We start from the raw sequence: 20,734 nt of genomic DNA, 5'->3' as shown, positions 1-20,734 counted from the left end.
AACAAAATCATAAATGGAACTGGAGGCATAATGAAACAAGGAAGAAATTGAAAAAAAAATCATTAGGTCTTATTTCAAAATTATGTACTCCAGAAAACTGGAAAATCTTAAGTAAATGGACAGTTTCCTAGACAGATACCACTTATCAAAGTTAAACCAATGTCAGGTTAACTATTTGAACAGCAATATCACCCCTACAAAAAGAAAAGCAATCTTAAATGTCTCCCAACAAACAAAAGCCCAGGAATAGATGAGTTTAGTTTTTATGCTAATGATGTATGAAGATAACTCACTATCATTCAGCCTGTGAGCTTCTTTTCCTGGGTATTCTCTGTATTTAAGTCTAGGTCCAGCACAAATAAAGTATAAGCATTCACATCTGCTGTAAAATTAGCCTTCAACTTAATGAGCAGAGACAAAATCTCCCTAAGAAAAAGGCCTTCTCCTCCACCCCTCCCTGATTTTGGTGCTCACTCAGAATCAGACCAGTTCTGCCTCTCCCAGGTTTTGCCTTTTATTTCCTGCCAGACACTTAAAGTCCCTGAAGGGAATTGGAGTCCAGGAACAACAACATTTGTTTCAGACCCCTTTTTCCCCTTTCAGTCTAGCAAAGGAAACCACAGACTGCAGAACACCATTAAACACTCTCACTGCCAGCCCTAAGCTAAGTAGTAGTGGCACTGAAGGCACTTCCAGCAGGGAGGCCTGAAACAGTAGAACAATTGTTTGTGGTTTAGAAACAAAAGAATAAGTTCATATAATAAATATTCATTTCAAGTTGTAGTGTATAAACTCAGAGGTTGGTGCTCCTTTCTGACATAGTAGAAAAGACATTGATTTTTGTGAAATCAATACACACACACACACACAGAGAGAGAGAGAGAGAGAGAGAGAGAGAGAGAGAGAGAGAGAGAAAGAATGAAATATGATCATATCCATCACCTCTTTGAACCTTCAACTTCCCCTGCATTTTCCCTTACATGACTTTCTCTAAACCATGTTTTCTTAGTGAAATTCAGAGGTGCATGGTTGGAAAGCATTTACTGGAGCAAGGAAAAATACTAGTGGCCAGACCACCCAAAAAGAATGAAAAGAATGAAGCCATTCTTTTGCAGTACCTGTCACCTAAAAATAATGGTTCATTAAGGGCAGCGGGCCTTCCCATATATGTAGGGATTTTTCTTTCTTGATCTTCTATACTTTGCATATAGGTAATCATAGCTACTATTTGTGAATTGGATAGCTATTTCCCATAGGTCAGCATTTCACAGAGCATTTCTGCATCAGTTGGCTCTTCCACTCTTTCTACTTCCTTTCCATGCTATTCTCTGAGTCTTGCTGGTTGTGGTTGGTGAAGAAGTTAATGACAATGGCCCCATAGAGGTTAGAACATATTCTCTTTACACTGGAACTATGACAAGTCCTGCATATTGGTACTGACTACTGTCCACTGAAAAAAAATTTTCTTGGCCAAGTTTGATTGTATCCCTTTTTGATGGTTTGAGTACATTTGATACAGAAGGTAGATCATTCAGATATTTGGTCTCATTGGAGAATGTATCTGCTGGAAGTGTGTTTCTGAGGGACTGGTCTTTGAGACCCTTCCGCTAGACATGTGGAAGCCATTCTTCTTATGTCTGCCTTTTGATCAAATAGTAGGAATTTCTGCTGCTCCTCCAACCCCATATCTTTCCAGATGCTGCCATGCTCTTTTCTTAAAAATGGACTGAATCTCTGACCTTATAATCCAGTCCCAATTAAATGTTCTCCTTTATGAGAGTTGCATGGGTCATGATGTTTATTACCAGCAATAAAACGCTAAGAAAGAAGTTGGTATCAGGAGTATTGTCATAAACTAACCACACTTTTGTTTGGAAGAATGTGAATTTAGGGTCTTTGGATTTGGGAAGCAGTGGAATGTTGTAAGTGGGATTTAATGGGTAATCCTAGTAGAAATATGGAAGACTTGGTTGTGGAGTGTAATTTGAAATGTGTAGATTTAGCCTAAGAGGTTTGAGTGGGGAAAAATTTTAGTGTGTGACATAGAGACTGTTTTGTGGTATTGTGATGAAGAATGTGGCTGTTTGTTGCCCTTCTCTGTAGATTCTACTTGAGACTAAGGTCAAGAGAGTTATATCATTTGGTTTGATACAAGAAGTCTCAAAAATGTCCAGAAGAGACTTTGTTGTCTTGTTCAGTCTCATGAAGAGCATTCTATAAATGCTGATCTCTTTCCTTTGTTTTCTATCTCCAGGTTTGTCTCTTCTTGATATCTTAATTGGTTCTATTTCTATTTTGGTTTAGTGACAAAGACAGACACTATGTTCAGAGTAAAATGATGGAAAACAATTTTTTTCTGAGCAAATAATTCCAAGAAACAAGCTGGAGTAGTCGTTCTAATATCAAATAAAATCAACTTTCAACCAAAAGTTATGAAAAATGATAAGGAAGGACACTTCATCAAAGGAAAATCCACCAAGATGAACTCTCAGTTCTGAATGTCTATGCTTCAAATGCAAGGGTACCTCTATTCATAAAAGAAATCCTACTAAAGTTCAAAGCACACATTGTACCTCACACAATAGTAGTGGGAGACTTAAATACACCACTCTCATAAATGGACAGACCATGGATACAGAAACTAAACAGAGACACAGAGGAACTAACAGAGATTATGAACCAAATGGATTTAGCAATTATCTATAAAACTTTTAATGTTAAAAAGGATATACCTTCTTCTCAGCATCTCCTGTTACCTTCTCCAAAATTGACCATACAATTGGTCACAAAACAGGCCTCCACAGATACAAGAAGTGTGAAATAATCCATGCATTCTATCAGATCACCACGGATTACGGCAGGTCTTCAATAATAACAAAAATGTCAGAAAGTCCACATACACATGGTTGCTGAACAATGCTCTACTCAATGATAACTTGATCAAGGAAGAAATAAACTAAAGATATTTTCGAATTTAATGAAAATGAAGTCACAACATACCCAAACGCATAAGATACAATAAATCAGTGCTGAGAGGAAAACTCATAGCACTAAGTGCCTCCAAAAAGACACAGCAGAGAGCATACATCAGCAGCCTGACAGCACACCTAAAAGCACTAATGAAAATGAAGCAAATACACCTAGGAGAGGTACTGGCAGGAAATTATTAAACTCAGGGCAGAAATCAACAAAGCAGAAATAAAATGAACTGTACAAAAATTAAAGGAAACCAGGAGCTGATTCTTTGAAAAAATCAACAAGATAGAGAAACCCTTAGTCAGACTAACCAGTGGGCACAAGTAGGTTATCCAAATTAATAAAATGTGAATTAAATAGGGAGACAGAAAACAGAATCTGAGGAAATTCATAAAATCCCCAGATCATTCTGCAAAAGCCTATATTTAAAACGACTGGCAAATCTGGATGATATGGACAATATCCTATATAGAAATCAGTTACTAAAGTTAAATAAGGATTACGTATACCATCTAAACTGTCTCAAAACGTCTAAAGAATTAGAAGTAGTCATTAAATGTCTCCCAACCAAAAACTTACAGTACCAGACAGGTTTAGTGCAGAACTCTGTCAGACCTTCATAGAAGTCCTCATAGCAATAGTCTTCAAACTCTTTCACAAAATAGAAATAGAATGAACACTACCCAATTCCTTCTACAAAGACACAATCTTACTTATACCTAAACACAAAGACCAAACAAAGAAAGAGTTCTTCAGACCAATTTGGCTTATGAATATCAATGCAAAAATACTCAATAGAGTTTTCACAAACCAAATCCAAGAACACATCAAAACATTCACCTATCATGATCAAATAGGCTTCATCCTAGGGATGCAGGGATGGTTCAATGTAAGAAATCTATCAACAGATCCTCATCAGTCTAGACACTACCAGACCTGAAGGGAATCGGTCAAGAGTTCTCAGCACCCAAAACCCTTGGGAAAGAGAACTAAACCTTTAGAGGGGCATACATGCCTGGGAAGCCAGAAGTGACTACACTCTGCCCACATTTCTGACTCCAGAGAAAACACCTTAGGATATCTGGGACCCCGGTGCCCAGATGCAGAACACGCCCAAAAGCAGAACACCCTGTTCCCATAACAGGCTGAAAGAAAACAGGAAAACAGGTCTACAGCACTCCTGACACACAGGCTTATAGGACAGTCTAGCCACTGTCAGAAATAGCAGAACAAGGTAACACCAGAGACAACCTGATGATATGAGGCAAGTGCAGGGCCCAAGCAATAGAAACCAAGACTACATGTCATCATCAGAGCCCAATTCTCCCACAAAGGGAAAAACCGAATATACAAACACACCAGAAAGGCAAAATCTAGATTTAAAATAATATTTGATCATGATGCTAGAGGACTTCAAGAAAGACTTGAAGAAATCCCTTAGAGAAACGCAGGAAAACATAAATAAACAAGTAGAAGCCTACTGAGAGGAATCATAAAAATCCCTGAAAGAATTCCAGGAAAACACAATCAAACAGGTGGAGGAATTAAAAATGGAAATAGAAGCAATAAAGAAACCAAACAGGGAAACAACCCTGGATGTAGAAAACCAAAGGAAGAGATAAGGAGCTGCAGATACAAGTGACACAAACAGAATACAAGAGATAGAAGAGAGAATCTCAGGAACAGAAGAGTCCATAGAAATCACTGAAACAACGGTCAAAGAAAATGTAAAATAGAAAAAGCTACTGGTCCAAAACATACAGGAAATCCAGGACTCAATGAGAAGATCAAACCTAAGGATAATAGGTATAGAAGAGAGTGAAGACTCCTAGCTCAAAGGACCAGTAAATATCTTCAACAAAATCATACAAGAAAATGTCCCTTACCTAAAGAAAAAGATGCACATAAACATACAAGAAGCCTACAGAACTCCAAATAGATTGGACCAGAAAAGAAAATCCTGTCACATAATAGTCAAAACACCAAATGCACAAAATAAAGAAAGAATATTAAAAGCAGTAAGGGAAAAAGGTCAAGTAACATATAAAGGCAGACCTATTAGAATCACACCAGACTTCTCACCAGAGACTATGAAAGCCAGAAGATCCTGGACAGATGTCATACAGACCCTAAGAGAACACAAATGCCAGCCTAGGATACTATATCCTGCAAAACTCTCAATTAACATAGATGGAGAAACCAAGATATTCCATGAGAAAACCAAATTTACACAATATCTTTCTACAAATCCAGCGCTACAAAGGGTAATAAATGATAAAGCCCAACATAAGGAGGAAAGCTACACCCTAGGGAAAGCAAGAAACTAAAGATCTTGGCAACAAAACAAAGAGAAGAAAAGCACACAAACATAATCTCACATCCAAATATGAATATAACAGGAAGCAATAATCACTATTCCTTAATATCTTTGACAATCAATGGACTCAATTACCAATAAAAAAGACATAGATTAACAAACTGGATACGCAATGAGGACCCTGCATTCTGCTGCCTACAGGAAACACACCTCAGAGACAAAGAGAGACACTACCTCAGAGTGAAAGACTGGAAAACAACTTTCCAAGCAAATATTCTGAAGAAGGAGGCTGCAGTAGCCATTCTAATATCGAATAAAATTGATTTTCAAATAAAAGTCATCAAAAAAGATAAGGAAGGACACTTCATATTCATCAAAGGAAAAATCCACCAAGATGAACTCTCAATCCTAAATATCTATGCTCCAAATACAAGGGCACCACATACATAAAAGAAACCATACTAAAGCTCAAATCAAACATTGCACCTCACACAATAATAGTAGGAGATTTCAACACCCAACTCTCATCAATGGATAGATCATGGTAACAGAAATTAAACAGAGACGTAGACAGACTAAGGAAATCATGAACCAAATGCACTTAACAGATAACTATAGAACATTCTATCCTAAAACAAAAGGATATACCTTATTATTACCACCTCATGGGACTTTCTCCACAATTGACCATGTAGTCAGTCATAAAATAGGCCTCAATAGATACAGAAATATAGAAATAATCCCATGCATCCTATCAGACCACCACAGGCTAAAGCTGGTGTTCAATAGCAATAAGGGAAGAATGTCCGCATATACATGGAAGTTGAACAATGCTCTATATCAATGATAACCTGGTCAAGGAAGAAATAAAGAAAGAAATTAAAGACTTCTTAGAATTAAATGAAAATGAAGATATAACATACCCAAACTTATGGGACACAATGAAAGCTGTGTTTAGAGGAAATCTCATAGCTCTGAGCTCTGAGAAAGACACAGGAGAAAGCATATATTAGTAGCTTGACAGCACACCTAAAAGCTCTAGCAGAAAAAGAAGCAAATACACACAGGAGGAGTAGAAGTCCAGAAATAATCAAACTCAGAGCTAAAATCAACCAAGTAGAAACAAAAAGGACCATACAAAGAATCAACAGAACCAAAAGTTGGTTCTTTGAGAAAATCAACAAGATAGATAAACCCTTAGCCAGCCTAACAAGAGGACACACAGAGTGTGTACAAATTAACAAAATCAGAAATGAAAAGGGAGATATAGGTACAGAATCAGAGGAAATTCAAAAAATCATCAGATCCTACTACAAAAGCCTATATTCAACAAAACTTGAAAATGTGCAGGAATTGGACATTTTCTTAGACATATACCAGGTACTTAACTAAATCAGGAACAGATAAACCATTTAAACATCCCCATAACTCCTAACGAAATAGAAGCAGTCATTAAAGGCTCCCAAACAAAAAGAGTCCAGGTCCAGATGGGTTAAGTGCAGAATTCTATCAGACCTTCATAGAAGACCTCATAGCAATGCTATCCAAACAAATCCATAAAATTGAAACAGATGGAGCGCTACCAAATTCCTTCTATGAAGCCACAATACTGTTATACCTAAACCACACGAAGAACCAACAAAGAAAGAGAACTTCAGACCAATTTCCCTTATGAATATCAATATATCAAAATATTATTGAGTATATCAAAATATACTCAATAAAATTCTGGCAAACGGAATCCAAGAGCACATCAAAACAATCATCCATAATGAACAAGTCTGCTTCATCCCAGGCAAGCAGGGATGGTTTAATGTACAGAAAACCATCAATGTAATCCATTATGTAAACAAACTGAAAGAACAAAACCACATGATCATTTCATTAGATGCTGAGAAAGCATTTGAAAAAATTCTAAACCCCTTCATGATAAAAGTCCTGGAAAGAATAGGAATTCAAGTCGCAGACCTGAACATAGTAAAAGCCATATACAGCAAACCAGTCACTAACATTAAACTAAATGGAGAGAAACTTGAAGCAATCCTACTGAAATCAGATACTAGACAAGGCTGCCCACTCTCTCCCTACTTATTCAATATAGTTCTTGAAGTTCTAGCCAAAGCCATCAGACAACAAAAGGAGATCAAGGTTATACAGATTGGAAAAGAAGAAGTCAAAATATCGCTCTTTGCCGATGATAGGATAGTATATTTAAGCGATCCCAAAGTTCCAATAGAGAACTACTAAACCTGATAAACACCTTCAGCAAAGTGGCTGGGTATAAAATTAAATCAAATAAATCAGTAGTCTTCCTCTACACAAAAGAGAAAAGCCAAAGAAGAAATTAGGCAAACGACACCCTTCATAATAGTCCAAAATAATATAAAAAACCTTGGTGTGACTTTAACCAAGCAAGTAAAAGTTCTGTGTGATAAGAAGTTCGAGCCTGTGAAGAAATTGAAGAAGATCTGAGAAGATTGAAAGATCTCCCATGGTCATGTATTGGCAGGACTAACATAGTAAAAATGGCTATTTTACCAAAAGCGATCTACAGATTCAGTGCAATCCCCATCAAAATACCCATCCAATTCTTCAGAGAGTTAGACAGAACAATTTGCAAATTCATCTGGAATAACAAAAAACCCAGGATAGCTAAAACTATCCTCAACAATAAAAGGACTTCTGGGGGAATCACTATCCATGAACTCAAGCAGTATTACAGAGCAATAGTAATAAAAACTGCAAGGTATTGGTACAGAGACCGACAGATAGACCAGTGGAATAGAATTGAAGACCCAGAAATCAACCCACACACCTATGGTCACTTGATTTTTGATAAAGGAGCCAAAAACATCCAATGGAAAAAGGATAGCTTTTTCAGGATATGGTGCTGGTTCAACTGGAGGTCAGCATGTAGAAGAATGCAGATCGATCCATGCTTATCACCCTGTACAAAGCTTAAGTCCAAGTGGATCAAGGACCTCCACATCAAACAGGATACACTCAAACTAATAGAAGAAAAAGTGGGGAAGCATCTCGAACACATGGGCACTGGAGAAAATTTTCTGAACAAAACATCAATGGCTTATGCTCTAAGATCAAGAATCGACAAATGGGATCTCATAAAACTGCAAAGCTTCTGTAAGGATAAGGACACTGGTGTTAGGACAAAACGGCAACAACAGATTGGGAAAATATCTTTACCAATCCTACAACAGATAGAGGCCTTATATCCAAAATATACAAAGAACTCAAGAAGTTAGATCACAGGGAGACAAATAACCCTATTAAAAAACGGGGTTCAGAGCTAAACAAAGAATTCACTGCTGAGGTATTCTGAACGGCTGAGAAACACCTAAAGAAATGTTCAACATCTTTAGTTATAAGGGAAATGCAAATCAAAACAACCCTGAGATTCCACCTCACACCAGTGAGAATGGCTAGGATCAAAAACTCAGGTGACAGCAAATGCTGTCGAGGATGTGGAGAAAGTGGAACACTCCTCCATTTTTGGTGGGATTGCAGACTGGTGCAACCATTCTAGAAATCAGTCTGGAGGATCCTCAGAGAATTGAACATTGAACTAACTGAGGACCCAGCTATACCTGTCTTGGGCATATACCCAAAAGATGCTCCAACATAAAAGAAAGACACATGCTCCACTATGTTCACAGCAGCCTTATTTATAACAGCCAGAAGCTGGAAAGAACCCAGATTCCCTTCAACTGAAGAATGGATACAGAAAATATGGTACATCTACACAATGGACTATTACTCTGCTATCAAAAAATGACTTTATAAAATTCATAGGCAAATTGATGGAACTGGAAAATATCATCCTGAGTGAGGTAACCCAATCACAAAAATACACATATGGTATGCACTCATTGATAAGTGTCTATTCGCCCAAATGCTTGAATTTCTCTAGATATACAGAACACATGAAACTCAAAGGAAGACCAAAATGAGAATGTTTCACTCCTTCTTTAAAAGGGGAACAAGAATACCCTTGGGAGGAAATAGGGAGGCAGTGTTTAGAACAGAGGCAGATGGAACTCCCATTCAGAGCCTGCCCCACATGCCAGCATTTGCTGTCACCTGAGTTTTTGATCTTAGCCTTCTCACTGGTGTGAGGTGAGATCTCAGGGTTGTTTTGTTTGCATTTCCCTTATGACTAAAGATGTTGAACATTTCTTTAGGTGTTTCTCAACCATTCGGCATTCCTAAGCTGTGAATTCTTTGTTTAGCTCTGAGCCCCATTTTTTAATAGGGTTATTTGTCTCCCTGTGATCTAACTTCTTGAGTTCTTTGTATATTTTGGATATAAGGCCTCTATCTGTTGTAGGATTGGTAAAGACCTTTTCCCAATCTGTTGGTTGTCGTTTTGTCCTAACACCAGTGTCCTTATCCTTACAGAAGCTTTGCAGTTTTATGAGATCCCATTTGTCGATTCTTGATCTTAGAGCATAAGCCATTGGTGTTTTGTTCAGGAAATTGTTTCCAGTGCCCATGTGTTGGAGATGCTGCCCTAGTTTTTTTTTCTATAAGTTTGAGTGTATCTGGTTTGATGTGGAGGTCCTTGATCCACTTGGACTTAAGCTTTGTACAGGTTGATAAGCATGCATCGATCTGCATTCTTCTACATGTTGACCTCCAGTTGAACCAGCACCATTTGCTGAAAATGCTATCTTTTTTCCATTTGATGGTTTTGGCACCTTTGTCAAAAATCAAGTGCCCACAGGTGTGTGGGTTGATTTCTGGGTCTTCAATTCTCTTCCATTGGTCTATCTGTCTGTCTCTGTACCAATACCATGCAGTTTTTTATCACTATTGCTCTGTAATACTGACTGAGTTCAGGGATAGTGATTCCTCCAGAGGTCCTTTTATTGTTTAGGATAGTTTTAGCTATCATGGGTTTTTTGTTATTCTAGATGAATTTGCAAATTGTTCTGTCTAACTCTCTGAAGAAATGGATTGGTACTTTGATGGGGATTGCATTGAATCTGTAGATCGCTTTTGGTAAAATGGCCATTTTTACTATATTAATCCTGCCAATCCATGAGCATGGGAGATCTTTCCATCTTCTGAGGTCTTCTTCAATTTCTTTCTTCAGAGTCTTGAAGTTCTTATTGTACAGATCTTTTACTTGCTTTGTTAAGGTCACACCGAGGTACTTTATATTATTTGGGTCTATTATGAAGGGTGACATTTCCGTAATTTCTTTCTTGGCTTGTTTCTCTTTAGTGTAGAGGAAGGATACTGATTTATTTGAGTTAATTTTATACCCAGCCACTTTGCTGAAGTTGTTTATCAGCTTTAGTAGTTCTCTGGTGGAACTTTTGGGATCACTTAAATATACTATCATATCATCTGCAAATAGTGATATTTTGACTTCTTCTTTTCCAATCTGTATCCCCTTGACCTCCTTTTGTTGTCTGATTGCTCTGGCTAGAACTTCAAGAACTATATTGAATAAGTAGGGAGAGAGTGGGCAGCCTTGTCTAGTCCCTGATTGTAGTGGGATTGCTTCAAGTTTCTCTCCATTTAGTTTAATGTTAGCAACTGGTTTGCTGTATATGGCTTTTATTATGTTTAGGTATGGGCCTTGAATTCCTATTCTTTCCAGGACTTTTAACATGAAGGGGTGTTGAATTTTGTCAAATGTTTTCTCAGCATCTAATGAAATGATCATGTGGTTTTGTTCTTTCGGTTTGTTTGTATAATGGATCACGTTGATGGTTTTCCATATATTAAACCATCCCTGCATGCCTGGGATAAAGCCTACTTGATCATGGTGGATGATTGTTTTGATGTGCTCTTGAATTCGGTTTGCCAGAATTTTATTGAGTATTTGTGCGTCGATATTCATAAGAGAAATTGGTCTGAAGTTCTCTTTCTTTTTTCGGTCTTTGTGTGGTTTAGGTATAAGAGTAATTGTGGCTTCATAGAAGGAATTCGGTAGTGCTCCATCTATTTCAATTTTGTGGAATCGTTTGGATAATATTGGCATGAGGTCTTCTATAAAGGTCTGATAGATTTCTGCACTAAACCTGTTTGGATCTGGGCTCTTTTTGGTTGGGAGACCTTAAATGACTGCTTCTATTTCCTTAGGAGTTATGGGGTTGTTTAACTGGTTTATCTGTTCCTGATTTAACTTTGGTACCTGGTATCTGTCTAGGAAATTGTCCATTTCTTGCAGATTTTCAAGTTTTGTTGAATATAGGCTTTTATAGTAAAATCTAATGATTTTTGAATTTCCTCTGATTCTGTAGTTATGTCTTCCTTTTCATTTCTGATTTTGTTAATTTGGACACACTCTCTGTGTCCTCAGGTTAGTTTGGCTAAGGGTTTATCTATCTTGTTGATTTTCTCAAAGAACCAACTTTTGGTTCTGTTGATTCTTTCTATGATCCTTTTTGTTTCTACTTGGTTGATTTCAGCTCTGAGTTTGATTATTTCCTGCCTTCTACTCCTCCTGGGTGTATTTGCTTCTTTTTGTTCTAGATCTTTTAGGTGTGCTGTCAAGCTGGTGACATATGCTCTTTCCTGTTTCTTTCTGCAGGCACTCAGAGCTATGAGTATTCCTCTTAGCACAGCTTTCATTGTGTCCCATAAGTGTGGGTATGTTGTACCTTCATTTTCATTAAATTCTAAGAAGTCATTAATTTCTTTCTTTATTTCTTCCTTGACCAGGTTATCGTTGAGTAGAGCATTGTTCAACTTCCATGTATATGTGGGCATTCTTCCCTGATTATTATTGAAGACCAGCTTTAGGCCGTGGCGGTCTGATAGCACGCATGGGAGTATTTCTATCTTTCTGTACCTGTTGAGGCCCGTTTTTTGACCAATTATATGGTCAAATTTGGAGAAAGTACCATGAGGAGCTGAGAAGAATGTATATCCTTTTGATTTAGGATAGAATGTTCTATAAATATCTGTTAAGTCCATTTGGTTCATGACTTCTCTTAGTCTTTCTACATCTCTGTTTAATTTCTGTTTCCATGATCTGTCCATTGATGAGAGTGGGGTGCTGAAATCTCCTACTATTATTGTGTGAGGTGCAATGTGTGTTTTGAGCTTTAGTAATGTTTCTTTTATGTATGTAGGTGCCCTTGTATTTGGGCCATAGATATTTAGGATTGAGAGTTCATCTTTTCCTTTGATGAATATGAAGTGTCCTTCCTTATCTTTTAATGACTTTTAGTTGAAAATTGATTTTATGTGATATTAGAATGGCTACTCCAGCTTGCTTCTTCCAATCATTTGCTTGGAAAGTTGTTTTCCAGCCTTTCACTCTGAGGTAGTGTCTGTCTTTGTCTCTGAGTTGTGTTTCCTTTAGGCAGCAGAATGCAGGGTCCTCGTTGCATATCCAGTTTGTTAATCTATGTCTTTTTATTGGGGAGTTGAGACCATTGATGTTGAGAGATATTAAGGAATAGTGATTATTGCTTCCTGTTATATTCATAATTGGATGTGAGGTTATGTTTGTGTGGTTTTCTTCTCTTTGTTTTGTTGCCAAGATGATTAGTTTCTTGCTTCTTCTAGGGTGTAGCTTGCCTCCTTATGTTGGGCTTTACCATTTATTATCCTTTGTAGCGCTGGATTTGTAGAAAGATATTGTGTAAATTTGGTTTTGTCATGGAATATCTTGGTTTCTCCATCTATGTTAATTGAGTGTTTTGCAGGATACAGTAACCTGGGCTGGCATTTGTGTTCTCTTAGGGTCTGTATGACATCTGTCCAGGATCTTCTGGCTTTCATAGTCTCTGGTGAGAAGTCATGTGTGGTTCTGATAGGTCTGCCTTTATATATTACTTGACCTTTTTCCCTTACTGCTTTTAATATTCTTTCTTTATTTTGTGCGCTTGGTGTTTTGACTATTATGTGACGGGAGGATTTTCTTTTCTGGTCCAATCTATTTGGAGTTCTGTAGGCTTCTTGTATGCTTATGGGTATCTCTTTCTTTAGGTTAGGGAAGTTTTCTTCTATGATTTTGTTGAAGATATTTACTGGTCCTTTGAGCTGGGAGTCTTCACTCTCTTCTATACCTATTATCCTTAGGTTTGATCTTCTTATTGAGTCCTGGATTTCCTGTATGTTTTTGGCCAGTAGCTTTTTCTGATTTACATTATCTTTGACAGTTGAGTCCATGATTTCTATGTAATCTTCTGCTCCTGAGATTCTCTCTTCTATCTCTGTATTCTCTTGCTGAAGCTTGTATCGATGGCTCCTTGTCTCTTCTTTTGGTTTTCTATATCCAGGGTTGTTTCCATGTGTTCTTTCTTGATTGGTTCTATTTCCATTTTTAATTCCTTTAATTGTTTGATTGTGTTTTCCTGGAATTCTTTCAGGGATTTTCGTGATTCCTCTCTGTAGGCGTCTACTTGTTTATTTAAGTTTTCCTGTGTTTCTCTAAGGGAGTTCTTCATGTCTTTCTTCAAGTCCTCCAGCATCATGATCAAATATGATTTTGAATCTAGATCTTGCTTTTCTGGTGTGTTTGGATATTCCATGTTTGCTTTGGTGGGAAAATTGGGCTCCAATGATGTCATGTAGTCTTGGTTTCTGTTGTTTTGGTTACTGTGCTTGCCTCTCGTCATCAGATTATCTCTCAACACGAAGTAACTACTGGGGAATCATGATTTCCAGCCTCAAGCTGTATTAAAGAGGAATTGTGATAAAAAACTCTATGGTATTGGTATAGAAAAAGAAAGATAGATCAATGGAATGCAATTGAAAACCCAGAAATGAACCCATAAACCTATGGTCACTTGGTCTTTGATAAAGGAGCTAAAATCATCCAATGGACAAGATATAATTTTTCAACAAATGGTGCTGGTTCAACTGGAGGTCAGCTTTTAGAAGAATACAAATCAGTCCATTTTTATTGACCCAAAAAAAGCTCAAGTCCAAGTAGATCAAGGACCTCCATATAAAACAAGATGCACTCAAACTAATAGAAGAAATAATGGGGAAGATTCTTGAATACACGGCCACTGCGGAAAATTTCCTGAACAGACCACCAATGGTTTATGCTCTAAGATCAAGAATTGACAAAAGGGACCTCATAAAATTACAAAGGTTCTGTAAGGCAAAGAATACTGTCATTAGGACAAAATGGCAAACAACAAGTTAGGATTTTTGCTATTTTTTAAGTGTGTACTAGCTTCTTAGGGGTGTTCTAATGAAGACCATACACTTTGTGGATTAAAGTAAAATAATGTTTATTTGCCTACAGTGAGATGAGTATATTTGTTTGTTTGTTTTTGTTTTTGTGAAATCAGGATTCCATAAGGCAACCTAGTTTCAAATTCATTCTATAGAAAAAGATGGATTTGACTTGCTGATCCCTATTGAATGACTTTCTGAGTGGCAAGATTGGAAATGTACATCCCAGTTCCACTTTGAAGACAGATTTGTAGCTGTTAGTTCTATTTTGGACATAAAATTGTCATTACCTGAACCAGAGAACCTGTGACCCCACAGAAGACTCAATGACATCTTTTATACAAGATTTTCATGAGGAGAAATAGTAAGAATGCTCAAGAACACTCAGGAATATGGACCCTGAATAAGCTGTTGTAGGCCCCTCTAAATAGTATGTACTATCAACCATTGGAGAAACCTCTTTGAGTAATACTTATGTATACATTGCCCTTGGTACAGATTTTTCTGGATTGCTCATTCAGCTTAAATGAACTTATTTTTCACTTTAAACTTTGTTTTGGAGACAGCCTGTCGTGTAGTACTGTTTATCTAATTACTTACTGTGCAGAGAAGTGGGAGTACGTGGGTCCTTTTGGTCCAGAAACCCATGGATGAGAAAAAGAAGTCAGAAACTACTACCGAACATGGATTGAAATAAAAGCCTTTGGGTTGTACTTAGAAATAATTTTTCTAGGTCATGTATTTTCTGTCCTCAATTAAGGTTTGTAACATACATTTCATAAAACAGTAGCCACAATCAAGAATGCTGAATTTCTAAAAACCACTTGGAATTTCAAAATATTGAAAGTATTTTTTAACTATTTTTAACTTTTAAAAGTTATAATGGGTGCTACATGTAGATGGATAGGGTTAACATAGTGGAAATGGATACCTTGCCAAAATCAATCCACAAACTTAATGCAATTCCCATGAAAATTCCCAAGCAAGTTTTTACAGACCTTGAAAGTGTAATTATCAACTTCATATGGAAAAACAAAAATTCATGAAGTACAGGGTAGCTAAAATAATCCTGCACAGTAAAAGAAATTCTGGAAGTATCATCTGACTTACTTAAAGCTTCATTACTGTGCAATAGAAATGAAATATGCATTGTATTGGTATAAAAACAGATAGGCTAATTAATAGAATCAAATCAAAGACAGAAGTAAAACCACACACCTACAGACACTTAATTTTTTTTACAAAAAAGTAAAATCTATACAATGAAAATGGGAGAGAGCATCTTCAACAACTGATGCTGGTTTAAATGGATGCCTACATGTAGAAGAAAGCAAATAGATTCTTGTTTATCACACAGCACAAAGGTTAAGTTAAAGAGGATCAACATAAAACCATAAATACAAAATTTAAAAGGACAGAAAGATTGGAATAGCCTTGAACTCATTGGTACAAGACACAACTCTATGAAGAGAACACTTACAGCTCAGACACTAAGATCAACAGTAAATGGGACTTTATGAAACTGAAAAATTATGTAAGGCAAAGGACACTTTCTTTAGGATAAAATAAGAGCCTAGAGATTAGAAAATGTCTTCCTCAGCTCTACTTCTGAAAGAGGGATAATATCCAAAATATATAAAACAAGTGAGAAGTTATACACATAATCCAAACAACCCAATTAAAATTGGAGTACAGATATAAACAGAGAATTCTAAACAAAGGAATATGGAAGGACTGTGAAACATTCAAAAAATGAGGGTTAATCAATGGGAAACTGGCAAGGAGGATAATATTTGAAATGTAAATAAAGATATCCAATAAAAATAAAAAAAACTTAAGGGTTAGCATACACTGGCAAGGATGTGGAGCATTAGAAATACTCCTCTAGTAGTGGCAGGAACGCATATTTGTTCAACCACCCTGGAAATCAATTTGTCAATTTCTCAGGAAATGGAAAAAAGTTCTACTACAAGATTCAGCTATACCATGCATGGCCCTATACTTAAAAAAATGCTCCATCACATCACAAGGACATCTGCTCAACTATGTACATATCAGATTTATTAATAATAGGCAGGAATGTGAAACAATTTAGATGTTCCTCTGCTGAGTAATGTATAAGGAAAATGTGGTACATCTACACAATGGATAGATTGGTGCCCATTTCCCTCCACTGGCACTCAATTTGTTTCAATGCTATGCAGCTATTAAAACAAAAAGGTCATGAAGTTTGCTATAAATTAATGTAACTAGAAAGTCTCATCCTGATTGAGGCAACTATGAAACAGAAATACACACATAATATGTACACACTTACAGGCAGACATTAGCCATAAATTACAGCATACCCATGCTACTATCCACAGATTCATAGAAACTAATTTACAAAGAGGACTCAAGTGGCAGGCGCTTGTTTTTCTCTCAGAAGGGGTAATAAAATATATACCAGAGATGGATAAATGGAGGAAACTACATGTGAGGATGTGTGAGGAGAATAATGGAGATGGAGATCAGGTGTGGCAAGGGAGTGTATAAAAGAGCTGAAAGAGAGAAAGGAAATCAGTTGGGGGGCATCTCTGGGAATGGCTTGAGACCTTGCATGGGAGAAGTATCTGGGTGTTTGTGAAGATGATCCTAGTTGAGACTCCTGGCAGCTGGAAATATGAAGACCACCATATAATGGCTACCTCTAGCAAACTGATAGTACCAGTGCAGGGAAATAGGCTCCAATCTACCCACAACACCTTTGACTCAAAGTGTGTTCAGCCTACAAGATACACTTGAGTAAAAATGGAACAGAAATGGTAGGAATGTACAGCCAATGACTGCCCCAACTTGAAACCCGTAATTTTGGAAAAAGCCAAAACCTCACATATTAATGATGTTCTACTATGCTTGCAGAATAACTGTCTCTTGAAAGTCTTCATCCAGCAGATGATGGAAAGAGATGTAGTGTTCCCACAGTCAAACATAAGGCAAGGCTCAGGAAGTCTTGTGGAAGATGCGAGGGTAGGATTGAGGGAGCCTGACGGTCAAAAATTCTACAAGAATTCCTACGGAGACAACTGACTTGGGTCCATGGGTCCTTACAGAGACTAAAGCACCAACCACAAAGCATGCAAGGGCTGGACCTAGGACTCCTAAACATCTTTAACATATGTATGTCTTAGTTTTCACATGGGTCCCCTAAGAATTGGAGTGGAGTCTGCTGCTATTCTGTTACTTAACTTTGGATCACTTTCTCCAATAAGGACTGCCTTATCTAAACTTGGAGGGAGAGGATGTGCCTGCTGTAGTTGGAGGTGCAAGATGAAATTCTTACCCTTAGAGGATTTCCCCTTCTCTGAGGAAAAGGGGAAGGATTAATGGGGGAGAAGCTTGTGAGAGTGTTAGTGGGAGGAGGGAAGAGTGGGCAATAAATAGATAGATAGATAGATAGATAGATAGATAAATTGAAAAAAAGAAAGGGAAGAAAGAAAAATATCTAGCCTGAGCCAGAGAGTTTCTCTGTAATTTCTGCTTTCAGCCTTCACATATATGCTTGTTGCATATTCCTTAAACATCCAGTAGTAACATGTCAAATGAATAAACCATCCCTTTCAAAGTTTGTTTGTTTCAGTGTCCAGGATGAGACAGAGACTGGGGATAAGACAGAGGCACCTAAGAATCAATGAGTGTGACCGTAGCTATGACTCACTACATTGGGGATACCTAAATAAGCCTGTAAGTGCCATTTGTATTCAAATTAGTAACCCTAAAATAACATATATAAGGACTTATTAACTCTGCAAACGCTATAGGTTTAACAACAGCTGATTCAATATTCAGAGTGGAATTCCCACTTATCTGCTTCATCCTCCTGGCTGTTGTTTTAACATTTTGAGTAGTTCCACAGCATTTCTCTCTCAGGGAGCTGACAATCCAGTGGTTGTTCAGTCAAGAAGGCTGGGGCCCTTTTAGTTTTTTTTTAGTTCCGCTGTGGCATGGAAAATCTTTATGATTCTGGAAACCAGCTATTTATTAGCCCATGATTGAAGCCTGTAAATGCAGGCTCTAAGATCAGCTGATTCTAATTTGTAGTGAGTTAAAATGAAAACCAACTGTAAATAAATGTCCATAAACTATAAAACAATCACTTAGATGTTATATGTGGATTCTGGGAATCAAAACTGGATTCCATGGAATACTAGCCATTTTCAATATGGCTGCTCTACATTATTGACAGGACAATGAATGATAGCCAAGATTACTTGAAAATTGTGCTATTAAACTTCTTTATATTTACTTAATGTGTGTGTGTGAGAGAGAGTGAGTTGCTTATTACAAAGTGCTAAGGATAAGTTGAACCACAAACAGGATTTCCTGTTGTAATAGCAGAATTCCTGGGCTTATTGGATAATAAACTAGCATAAAACTTCTCATCAAAATAAGAAAAATAAGCACACCACCACAGGTAAAATAATGAATGATAAGAAGGCTAGATATGCTAGCCCCTGTAATTCCAGAGCTCACAAATTAGAAGGTGTTTCATGGCTGTCTCAGCTACATAGTAATTCTGGGCTATCCTGAACTATATGAGACCACACATTACAAAAGTGAAATAAAATTTAAAAGAATGAGTGATTTAAGGAGGAGGAACTGAACTGGCAGAGTCCGAAGAGGATGCAGTGGAAGTGTATTAAAGTCTCTGCTTTGAAGTATAACACAGTGAGAAAAGAGAGAATGAAGAACAAAGGTCTTATGGATTGCTGTATGTCTTCTCCAAGAGTGAATTTTATCCCTGGATACTGAAGAGACCAGATATCCACAATAAACCCCATTTGGGCCCCTTATATCATTCTTTGTATATTCCTGAATCAACTTCCTTATTTTTCTCTCAGTGTGTGAGCCAGTCTAAGATTATATGGGTAGGCAGGGAAGGCAGAGTGTTAAAATAACTGTCATTTTAAATGCACAGGGTGGATACAAGCACAGGAAATCTCAAAAGAGATCTGTTTGGTTTTTTTAAGACCTGTGAAGTTTACTGTATATCATGGTGGTAAAATTTCCACCTTAAAAGATAACACCAAGAGACACTAGCCAGTGTCCTAGAGAAGCAAGTGATCAACCCTTTCCTGTGGGCTGGTGACTACTCAGGTGTCCCTCACCTCAGCCTGGGACAGGAAGAGCCATTTGCAGCTCTGCAATGATGTCACTGAGGTCTGAGGTTTTGACTGAAGGTTTGAACGTTGGATTAGATTTGTGTTTGTCTCACCATAAAGGAGGTTGGGTAGTTGTGGTTTCAGAAACAAAGGCTTTTAAAACAAAATCAAGAAATTGAGACTGTTTGTGGGTGTATATATAGACATATATGATATATATGTATGTGTATGCATATGTGTATAGTATATATGTATATATACGTATGTGTTTGTGTGTCTTGTGTGTTAGGTATTTTTTTGTTTTTTTTTAACAAACATGAATTTACAGACAAAACTCAAGAAAAGTAAAATATTTTTAAGTTTTGCTTGTATTACCTTGCCATGTGAGCTCAGGACTTTCTGTGTTGTGATACACTTTGGTCAAAGAAACTAAATTGGAGTATCATCGATTAATTCCATTCATTCTGCAATCATTATATTTTTCAATGTTAACTATGCCCCTTACAGTTGGCATTTTTCTATTTATTCAGATTTCAGTTGTACAGAGCCTAGAGGAAATTACTGCTCTTTGGCTTTACAGTTAATGGGCATCCTCCTAACCTTTGGCCATAAAAACAATGCAACACTCACTCTGTGTTCAGTTTCTCTTAACTACCAACTTCTTTTTCAAGTGCACTGGTGGCCCCTTTCTTTCCACTATTTCTATGGTTACAGTAATGAACAAATAACTCTGAAGTTTTTGTTTACACCCCTGTTTGCTTGATATTAGAGGAGGCAAACAATATGCAGAAAGCACAAGGAAGTGTACTCTGTGCATGTGGTTAGCTTCTGTGGTAAAGATAATACTCTCTCAACAGAGATAAGGATGCAAAAAGGTCTCAGCACCTTTAATATTTCTGTGGGTACTGTGACACAAACTTCTTAGATAAGGGAGAAATGTGGGTTTTCTAGAGCAGCAATAGCTCAGATCAGTAGATGTGTCATTTTCTCAGTTTTGCTCTAGTTTCCTCCCTATTCTGTTCTTCCAGCACCTGCACTCTTAGAAAATCTATCCAGTTTGTGTCTTAGAGAAGCTTCTGGAAGCTCTTAAAAATCTACCAGCTTCTGTTCATATCCCTGATAATAGCTACTC

Source organism: Rattus rattus, chromosome 6 (genome assembly GCF_011064425.1).
Source record: "Rattus rattus isolate New Zealand chromosome 6, Rrattus_CSIRO_v1, whole genome shotgun sequence".
In the NCBI taxonomy this organism is placed as follows: domain Eukaryota; kingdom Metazoa; phylum Chordata; class Mammalia; order Rodentia; family Muridae; genus Rattus; species Rattus rattus.
Note: the sequence above shows the minus strand (reverse complement) of the source record.